This window comes from Nycticebus coucang, chromosome 5 (assembly GCF_027406575.1).
Source record: "Nycticebus coucang isolate mNycCou1 chromosome 5, mNycCou1.pri, whole genome shotgun sequence".
Taxonomy (NCBI): domain Eukaryota; kingdom Metazoa; phylum Chordata; class Mammalia; order Primates; family Lorisidae; genus Nycticebus; species Nycticebus coucang.
The window spans coordinates 10275929-10284711 of record NC_069784.1 but is presented as its reverse complement, the minus strand read 5'-3'; the positions used below and the strand labels follow the sequence as shown (position 1 = coordinate 10284711).

At 41.4% G+C, this 8783-nt stretch overlaps 1 protein-coding gene across 1 annotated transcript in view; it reads left to right on the top strand.

The window, feature by feature from the left end:
• The first annotated feature begins 1109 nt into the window (after positions 1-1109).
• USP33 (ubiquitin specific peptidase 33) overlaps positions 1110-8783 on the top strand; it is a 60657-nt gene continuing 52983 nt past the window's right edge. The window contains exon 1 of the mRNA XM_053591207.1: positions 1110-1309. The gene's annotated coding sequence lies outside the window, so the exon portion shown is untranslated. The remainder of the gene's footprint in view (positions 1310-8783) is intronic.

Below are 8783 nucleotides of genomic sequence, written 5' to 3'. Positions count from 1 at the left end.
GGGCTGTGGCATCACAGCTCACAGAAACCTCTAACTGTAAACTGTCATATTTTGAAATAGGCTGAAAATAAAAGGGGCGGTAGGATCGTGAGTACCCTCCCAACTGTAAAACTTCCATTCTTATCAGTAAACCCAGGATAGGTGATTATTTGAGGTGCAAACCAAGGATTCAGTTATCAATGTCTACATGGAACATGTCATGGTTAATTTCTTTCATTTTTAACCACAAGAATAAGTAAAGGTCCTGTATTTTCTACTTGTTTCAGGTGGAGATTGAGCATCTTGCACAGAACTTGGGTACACACACTATTTTGGAGACCAAAGAAGAAGAGGTAATTAATGAGACAGTTGGAAACTGGCAATTTTAACATTTTTATTAATTTAAAGTTTTTTTTTTTTTAAATTCACGGATTTGAACATCAGTCGAATGAATTATTTTAATTTTTTGTGGCTAGCGCCCTGGCCGCTGAGCTATAGGTGCCAAGCCCAGTCGAATGCATAATTAGAAGGCAAGCCTCTTTCAATGCTCCAGGCACTAATCAGATACTAAAGTTCCTATAAATATTTTATTTGATCTTCTTGATTTTGGCCTAAGGGGACCATGGTAGAGATAAATTTCTTCTTTGCATATGTGGAAAAGGGAAACATAATTCCTTCCAGAGAATCTATGTCCTAAGGAGTTGGGAAAATAAAGACGGAAGAAGGAAATACAGTGTTGAATTGAGATAAGTCTAACGTTACTAAAAAAAAAAAAAAAGTCTAACGTTACTTTGCACAAGGTCAGAAACCTGAGGCCTTCTGGCGTCCAGCTTTCATGCTGATTCTGCAATGCATCGGAAGAAAACCTTACAATGGTCGTAGTGTGACTGCAGAAGACGGGGAGAAGGTACGTGAAAACAAAAAAAGCCCTAACCTTCAAATTGCCGCAGGTACCACTCGAGCCCAGTGCAATGAACTACCTTTGAAGTCAAGCACGCCGAGCCGGCCGGGGTCTCAGCACCTGGGCCTGGGCCGCGGCCGCAGCCCCGCCCCGGGGGCGGTCTTTCTCGGGGCCACGCCCCTCCCGCCCTCCCGGAGCGCCCGAGACGCCTGCGGCGGCCGCTGAGACACCGGAAGGAGCCGTGGTTGTTGCGGGAAGTGGCTGATTCGGGAGGCGGAGACCCGGCGGACACAGCTGCGGAGCGGTTACCCGGCCCTCCCGAGGCGACGCCGCTTCTTTACTAGGCTAGGGGAGGAAAAGGGCTCGCGAAGGTGCGGCTGCAGGCCCACCCTGGCCGCGCTGGCGGGGGCCGCGGGGAAGGCCGTGGAGGTGAGTGCGGCGCTGTTGGGAGGGGCGCGGGGCCAAAGGGCGCCTCGCCGGCCGCCCGGGGCTGGCCTCGGTTCTCGCTTCTCGCTTCTGCGCGCCGGCGGCTGCGGCTGCAGCCTCTTTTTCATGGTCCTGGGGGTGGTGGGCGCGCGGGAGGGAACGAGGCCTCGGCCGCCCCAGTGCTCTGCGTTGCGGAGATGATAATCTGGTGGCCGCCCTGTCAGGGGTCGGCGGAGGACGCGAACCCGTGGTGGGTTGGAGGAAGGCTCCCCGCGGGCTCTCTCCTGGAAACCAGGAGAGGGCCCAGCTCCCTTCCTCAGGCTCCCCACCCTGGCTTGCCAGGCTCCTGGTGGGTGCGAGCGACCGAAAGACACGCAGCGCGCTGGCTTCAGCGTTGCCTTTGCGGCGCAGTTGGGTTGACGAGACCTGGCCTTTCAGCCCCGTTATTTATTGTTGCGAACTGAAAAACGGAGATGTCCTCGTCCTTGGAAATTTGCTTCGACCGATGTTTGATCCTGGCTAAGAGGTTACCCCTTACCGTTTGTCCATCTGCAGCTTTTGTTTGGATCAGATTTCCATGGTGAGCCGTTTCCCAGACCTTTACGCAGAAATATTTCTCATATACAAAACGCTCTTCATTTGAACATTTACAAGGTACAAGTTGAGCTTTTCCGTGGATAAGATTTTTTTCTAGGTGTTGTGACTTCAAGTATTTTTAGGATTTACATTCTCATATAATAAGCCTGGAGAATTGAGCTGGAGGGCGAAATATTGCAGGAAGATAGACTAAATTGAGTATGAATTTGTAACAGGAATCTAGACATCTTTCTTAATAAATGGAATTATAGAATTTTTTTAGTTTAACCATATTTTTCCTTTAAGAAAAATCTGTTACAAAAAGCAGTGAGGCTTTCCTAATTCTGTTTATGATTGAGACAAAACAGTAGTATCATCTGAAAAGGTCTGACCAAATCAGATTATTATAATAGGCTATTTGATTTGAACATAATACAAATATTGTTAGTGAATTCATAAGTATAAGAAGGGGAAATAGGAATCTTATTGAAAGATAATGCTAATTTGTAGAAAAGTAATAGTTAACACTATGCTAGGAGTTTTATATTATTTCATTGATTTTGGTGGTATTGAAAACAAGGACAGTATAAAAAATATTCCTGGAATAAAATATTGACCTGATATGTGTAAGAGAGATAGTTTAGGTAAGATTGCTTCTTTTTTATGACCTGGTTTATTGCCAGCTTTCACTTTTTTCCTGGGTTTTTTGAACTGTTTATAACCTACCAGTAAGTAAATCTTTTTACATAACTGCAGTTTAATAGCATTAGACTGTAGTAGTGATTTTAAATATTTGAAATTCAGAGTTAAGGAGATGATAATTCTTAAATTAATGTATTGCTTTTAGAATGTTCAGTGACCTTTCGCATACACAACCTTATTTGATCCTCATATCAATCCTCTTAGCTAGGAGTGCCAAGACATAGTCTTTCCCCCTGATAGAAGCATTTCAAGATTGTGTAAGGATCAGAATTTCCTTAAAGCTGAAATAATGTTGCCAAAGCAGGCTTTGATATAAATTGGAATTCTGATAGATTAAGATTAGAGCACTGGAAACTATAAAGTATGACCAGCACTGTTCAATCTGTAGCCTATGGGCTGAATGCAGATTATTTGAGGCCTGTTTTGCTTATATATGGTGTTGGGTATTGTGAAAATTATGCAGACCTTTTGCTCATGAGCTTTAGTTAATGTTTGTGTATTTAATGTGTGGTGCAAGACAACTTTTCTTCCAATGTGCAGCTGGAAAAAAAAGGTTGGACATGCCTGTTTGTTGACAAGAAAAGTGGAAGTATATAAAATGCTAAACAATTTTTGGTGAGAAATGTGAAATGCAGTCATTTCTAAAGAGGAATAAGTGACAACTCTTTTTTTTTTTTTGCGGTTTGTGGCCGGGGCTGGGTTTGAACCCGCCACCTCGGGCATATGGGCCCGGCCCTACTCCTTTGAGCCACACATGCTGTCCCCAACAACTCTTTAGTGTAGTTTTTAAACTTATTAAAAGTCTATGTATGATGGCAGGAGCATTTCCACAAGCAGGAAATCTCTATTTATTACATAAATAATCTACTCTGAGTACATTTATACTAGCTACTGTTTTTATTCTTTTATTCTGAAACTATTGTTCTATCGATTGAGTGAAAATTGCATTGTGTCGTACATCTTCTAGGGTCTAGAATATAAATACCCAAACCACTTTTTTTGGTCTTGCTTTATTTGGAAGAGGATTGAACCCCAGTATAGATTATTACCTCCATCCTTAATTATGTTTCACCTTTTTTTTTTTTGTAGAGACAGAGTGTCACTTTATTGCCTTTGGTAGAGTGCCGTGGCATCACACAACTCACAGCAACCTCCAACTCCTGGGCCTAGACGATTCTCTTTCCTCAGCCTCCCGAATAGCTGGGACCACAGGCACCCGCCACAATGCCCGGCTATTCTCCTGTTGCAGTTTGGCCTGGGCCGGGTTTGAACCTACCATCCTTGGTAAATGGGACTGGTGCCCCACCCACTGAGCCACATACCCTTAATTTTAGCTTTTTTCTAAATAGTTTAATTTTTCTTGGCTCAGTGCCTGTGGTTCAAGTGGCTAAGGCGCCAGCCACATACACCTGGGCTGGCGGGTTTGAATCCAGCCTGGCCCACCAAACAACAATGATGACTGTAAGCAAAGAATAGCTGTGCGTTGTGGCAGGCGGCTGTAGTCCCAGCTACCTGGGAGGTGGAGGCAGGAGAATTGCTTGAGCCCAGGAGTTGGAGGTTGCTGTGAGCTGTGATGGCACGGTACTCTACCCAGGGTGATAGCTTGAGGCTCTGGCTCAAAAAAAAAAAAAAAAAAGACTGTCTAAATAGTTTAATTTTTCTTTAAAAATGTAGTTTTCACAATTTTTAAGTTTATAATTTGATTTCACTGGCCTACTTTATTTATCTTTATCCATGTTCTTGTTTAAAATATTGAACAGATCTGCCACCTGCTAGTGAAGACTTACTTCTGCATTCACGTTAACCTTCTGTATGACTATTAAATAGCTAGCAATCCTCCTAACATAATTTTTTTCTCTGTCCTGTAAATCGGACTTTTTATAAATGGCTTTACTTTTTGGAATAGACTAGGCAATAAAATACATTCAGTTTCTCTATATTAAATATATTTGTTACATAGCACAGCATAGTTGATTCTCCTTAGGTGATCAACTATGCTGTGCTATGTAACAAATATATTAAAAGCGTGGTCCCTATGCTTTTTCTAATATTAGAATTTGAATATCTGATTATCTTCTATTAGGATAGTAGGGTCAGAATTTCAGGCCTGAAATTTGGAGATTATACCGCTAAAATATTCTTCCCTTAAAAGTAATTTCTATAGGCCTGGTGCAGTGTCTCATGCCTGTAATTCCAGCACTCTGGGAGGTCAAGGCGGGAGGGTCCCTTGAGCTCAGGAGTTCAAGACCAGCTTGAGTGAGACCCCTGTCTCTACTAAAAATAGAAAAATTTGCGATTGTGGTTGGCAAGGGAAGCTGAGGCAGGAGGATCATTTGAACCTAGAGAGTTTGAGGTTGCTGTTAAGTGAGGCTGACACCAGCACACTCTAGCCTGGGCAGCAGGCAGAATGAGACTCCGTTTAAAAAAAAAAAAAATAAAAACTACAGCACTTAAGTTGTGTTTGACTTTTGCGATTAAAGGAGGTGTTCAAAATTTTACAAAGAGGTGACTAACAAGTAGAGGATATTTTGTAAATATTTTGTAACATTTTTGTAATGAGTATTTAGCTACAATTTCCTATATTCCCTGTGTATGTCAACTTTAGGGGTATACTCTATATAAGTTGTGTAAGTTGAGACCTTCTGTATAAGTTGGCATTACCCCTTTGGAAAGTTATCTTGCAAAACCTACCACCCTGTGTAAGGTTATGGGTGTATTTACATGGATATTTTTAATGCCAAAATGTGGAGACAAAGTGGCACAGTATGGAAACAAAGTGAATGTCCATGAATAAAGAATTGATTGACTAGTTTATTGAATTACGGAATGCGTGCATCGTGAAGTATGTCAGTGAAAACAACACAGAAGGATGTCCAATAAAGTATTACTGAGTAAGGAAAGCAAGATTCAGAAAAGTGGTAACTGTTTATTGAAACAATGACAGAAAGGCCATACGTATGGTATGTGAGCATAGAAAAATGTTGAAGAATATGTACAGGTTTTATAATATAGATATTTTGGTGATAAATTCTGCTTTTGTAGACCTAAGGAAGTCTTTTTTTTTTTTTTTTAGAGACAAAGTCTTATTTTGTCACCCTTGGTAGAGCGCTGTGGCGTCACAGCTCACAGCAACCTCCAGCTCTTGGGCTTAAGTGATCCTCTTGCTTCAGCCTCCCAAGTAGCTGGGACTACAGGCGTCCCCCAGAATGCCTGGCTATTTTTTTGTTGCAGTTTGACCAGGGCTGGGTTCAAACCTGCCACACACTCAACCCTACTCACGGAGCCACATGCGCCTCCTGAAGTCTTTATTTTCATTTTGTTTTTGTAAGATGTTGCCAGTTATTTCAGGTTGACGGTGTTATTTCAGTATTGTAAAAACATCCCACTGTTTTCTGGCTTGCATTGTTTTCAGTGTGAAGTCTACTGTCATTTCTCATTTCTCTGTGCAGTGTGGGTCTTTGTTAGCTGCTTTTGATATTCTGTTTCATTTCTTTTCTTTTTTTTCTATTCCGCTGTGGCTGCAGACCTTTCCTTTTATACTAGTTTTGAGCAGCTTGTTTTTGATGTGCCCTGGTGTGTTCTGGGCATGTGTTTTGACTTTGACTTGCTTGTGAATCTGCAGGGTTATAGTTTTTGTTAAATCTTGAACATTTCTCCTGTCTGCTTCACTGTTGCTCTGATGTAATGTTTAAAATCTTCTCTGTGTGTTTTAATTTGGATAGTTTCTTTTACTATGCCTTTAAGTTCCATATTCTTTGCAGGGTCTAATCTGCTGTTGATCTCACCACTGCACTTTTCACCTCCGACGTTGTTTCTCATCTGTAGACACTTGTCTCTTCCCATCCTTGGTGTGTGCTCTCTGTTCTACCACCTGTGTCTTTTTCTCTTTACTGTGGGTCACATTTTCCTTCTTTATATATCTGTCATTTTTTAAAGGATGCCAGCCATTGTGATTTTTTACCTTGTTGGGTACTAAGTTTTTTCTTTTTTTTTAAATGTTATGTCCAGTTGCAGTGGCTCGTGCCTGTAATCTTAGCACTCTGGGAGGCTGAGGCGAGTGATTCGCCTGAGCTCACAAGTTTGAGACTGGCCTGAGCTAGAGCAAGATCTTGTCTCTAAAAAAGATAGCTGGGCATTGTGGCAGTCTCCTAGTTTGGGGTTCTTTAACCACATGTTTGGTGTTCAACAGGACTCAGCTCAATGAATATGCCCTTTACAGATCTTCAGAACTCATTCACCCTCTGTAGGACTCTTCCCTTTCTGTCACTGGCTCCTAACCACTCCCTAAAGTCTCACTCAGGGGATCCCCAGACTCTGTTAGGGTTTTCTCTCAGTGGCTCTGTGGCTGTGCTTTCTCTCCAGGCAGTAAGTTGGGCTGATCATAGGGCTCACCTTGTGTTTTCTTCTTCTGAGGACCAGTGTCCACTGCCTGTTGTCCAGTGCCTGAAAAAAATTGTTTTCCATAATTTGTCATTTTTGTTTTTTGGTTATTTAATATGAGAAGGTAAATCTGGACTGTATTGGTTACTGTACCTTGGCTGTCAGAGGTAGTAATCGGGTAAGAGGACAGAGAAATCTAAACAAAAAGGAAGTGAGAGGTTGGTGGAAAGATTGTCAAACCTTCTTCCAAATACAAATAAATACAAAACATCAGCAAATTATGTATATTTAACTTCATGCTCTGAAAGGCTAGAACATGACTTATTTAATATTTAGTAATATAACATTTAGGAATGTTTTCACTATTAAATCTAGAGTGGTTCGTTTTTAACCTTGGAGTAGTTCGTGGTTGATAATTTGGTGTTGCTCAACCTTTCTGTTTTCATGTGTTTACTAATGTGTTAATATTTCAGCAGACTGCTGGTAAACACTATTATAGGTTGTAGTGCAACACAAGGCTTGTATATACAGACCTGCAGGTTTATTGATGTTTTACAAACGAATTTAAAAAATGAACTTTACAGTGTATTTCTGAATGGAAAACTTTGAAACTGCTTCATTTTAGCCTGGTCAGTTCCTTAACTATTTCCCAAATAGTGTTCTCAAATCCCAATATGTACTAACTAAGGGCAAGAAAAGCCCTATTACTAAAAATGTACAACCAAAAGAAGATCTAGAATCACTGAATTGGACTTGAGATCTTTGTTCAGAAGTTACTCACTTTACTCGAACAGCGCACTGTGAACTCAGTGAAGTTCACATTCTACCTAGGGACACTGGCGTCTGGGCCCAGGGTCGGGTGAGGGGTTGTGTGTGTAGGGGGAGAAGCAAGGGTATTGCTAAATACCTTGTAAGACATAGGATGGTCCCCTGCGACAGATAATTGTCTAGTTCTAAGTGTCAATAGTGCCGGGGTTGAGAAACCCTCCTGTAAAGAGCCTATCCTGGTATAACACCAGGATGTCAGATTCATTTCTGTTATCAGTAAGGCTGGTGTTACTGGGAAAAATGAAGCTTTCCATTTACAGTTTCTTTTTGCTTCCTATTCTACCCTAAGGATATCTTTCTTTAAAAAAATGATAAAAATGCTTCAAAGTTGAATAACTCACATTTCCCCCCTTTTATTTATCAATAAAAAGTGAAATGGGAGAGAGGGATAAACGGGCAAAGGTCATGGAGAGCCAAACTTACATTTGTTTGTAGGTGTCAATTTTAACAAAATATTTATTTGGAAAAAAAATGTTTATTTGGTAGAGAAATTTCCAATGTTCAAATTAACTTCAATTATGAAAACTCATTTAGGTATTTGAAAACATACTCTTCCCAGGTAAACTTGTAAAGATGTGTCATTTTATATTATCTTTTTTTTTTTTTTTTTTGAGACAGTCTCACTTTGTTGCCCTTGGTAGAGTGCTGTGGCATCACAGCTCGCAGCAACCTCCAGCTCTTGGGCTTAGGCGATTCTCTTGCCTCAGCCTCCTCAGTAGGTGGGATTACAGGTGCCCACCACAACACCTGGCTATTTTTTTGTTGTTGTTTTTGCACTATGGCCAGGGCCGGGTATGAACCTGCCACCCTCGGTATATGGAGCCAGCACCCTACTCACTGAGCCACAGACGCCTCCCTATGTTATATTTTAATCATTTTTATTTGTTTATCCTTTGAAATCTTCGCAGCCATTGGAAGTTTGTTTTTTTTTTTTGGTGAGACAGGGTCTTACTTTGTTGCCCTGGCTAGAGTTCCCTGATGTTATCACAGC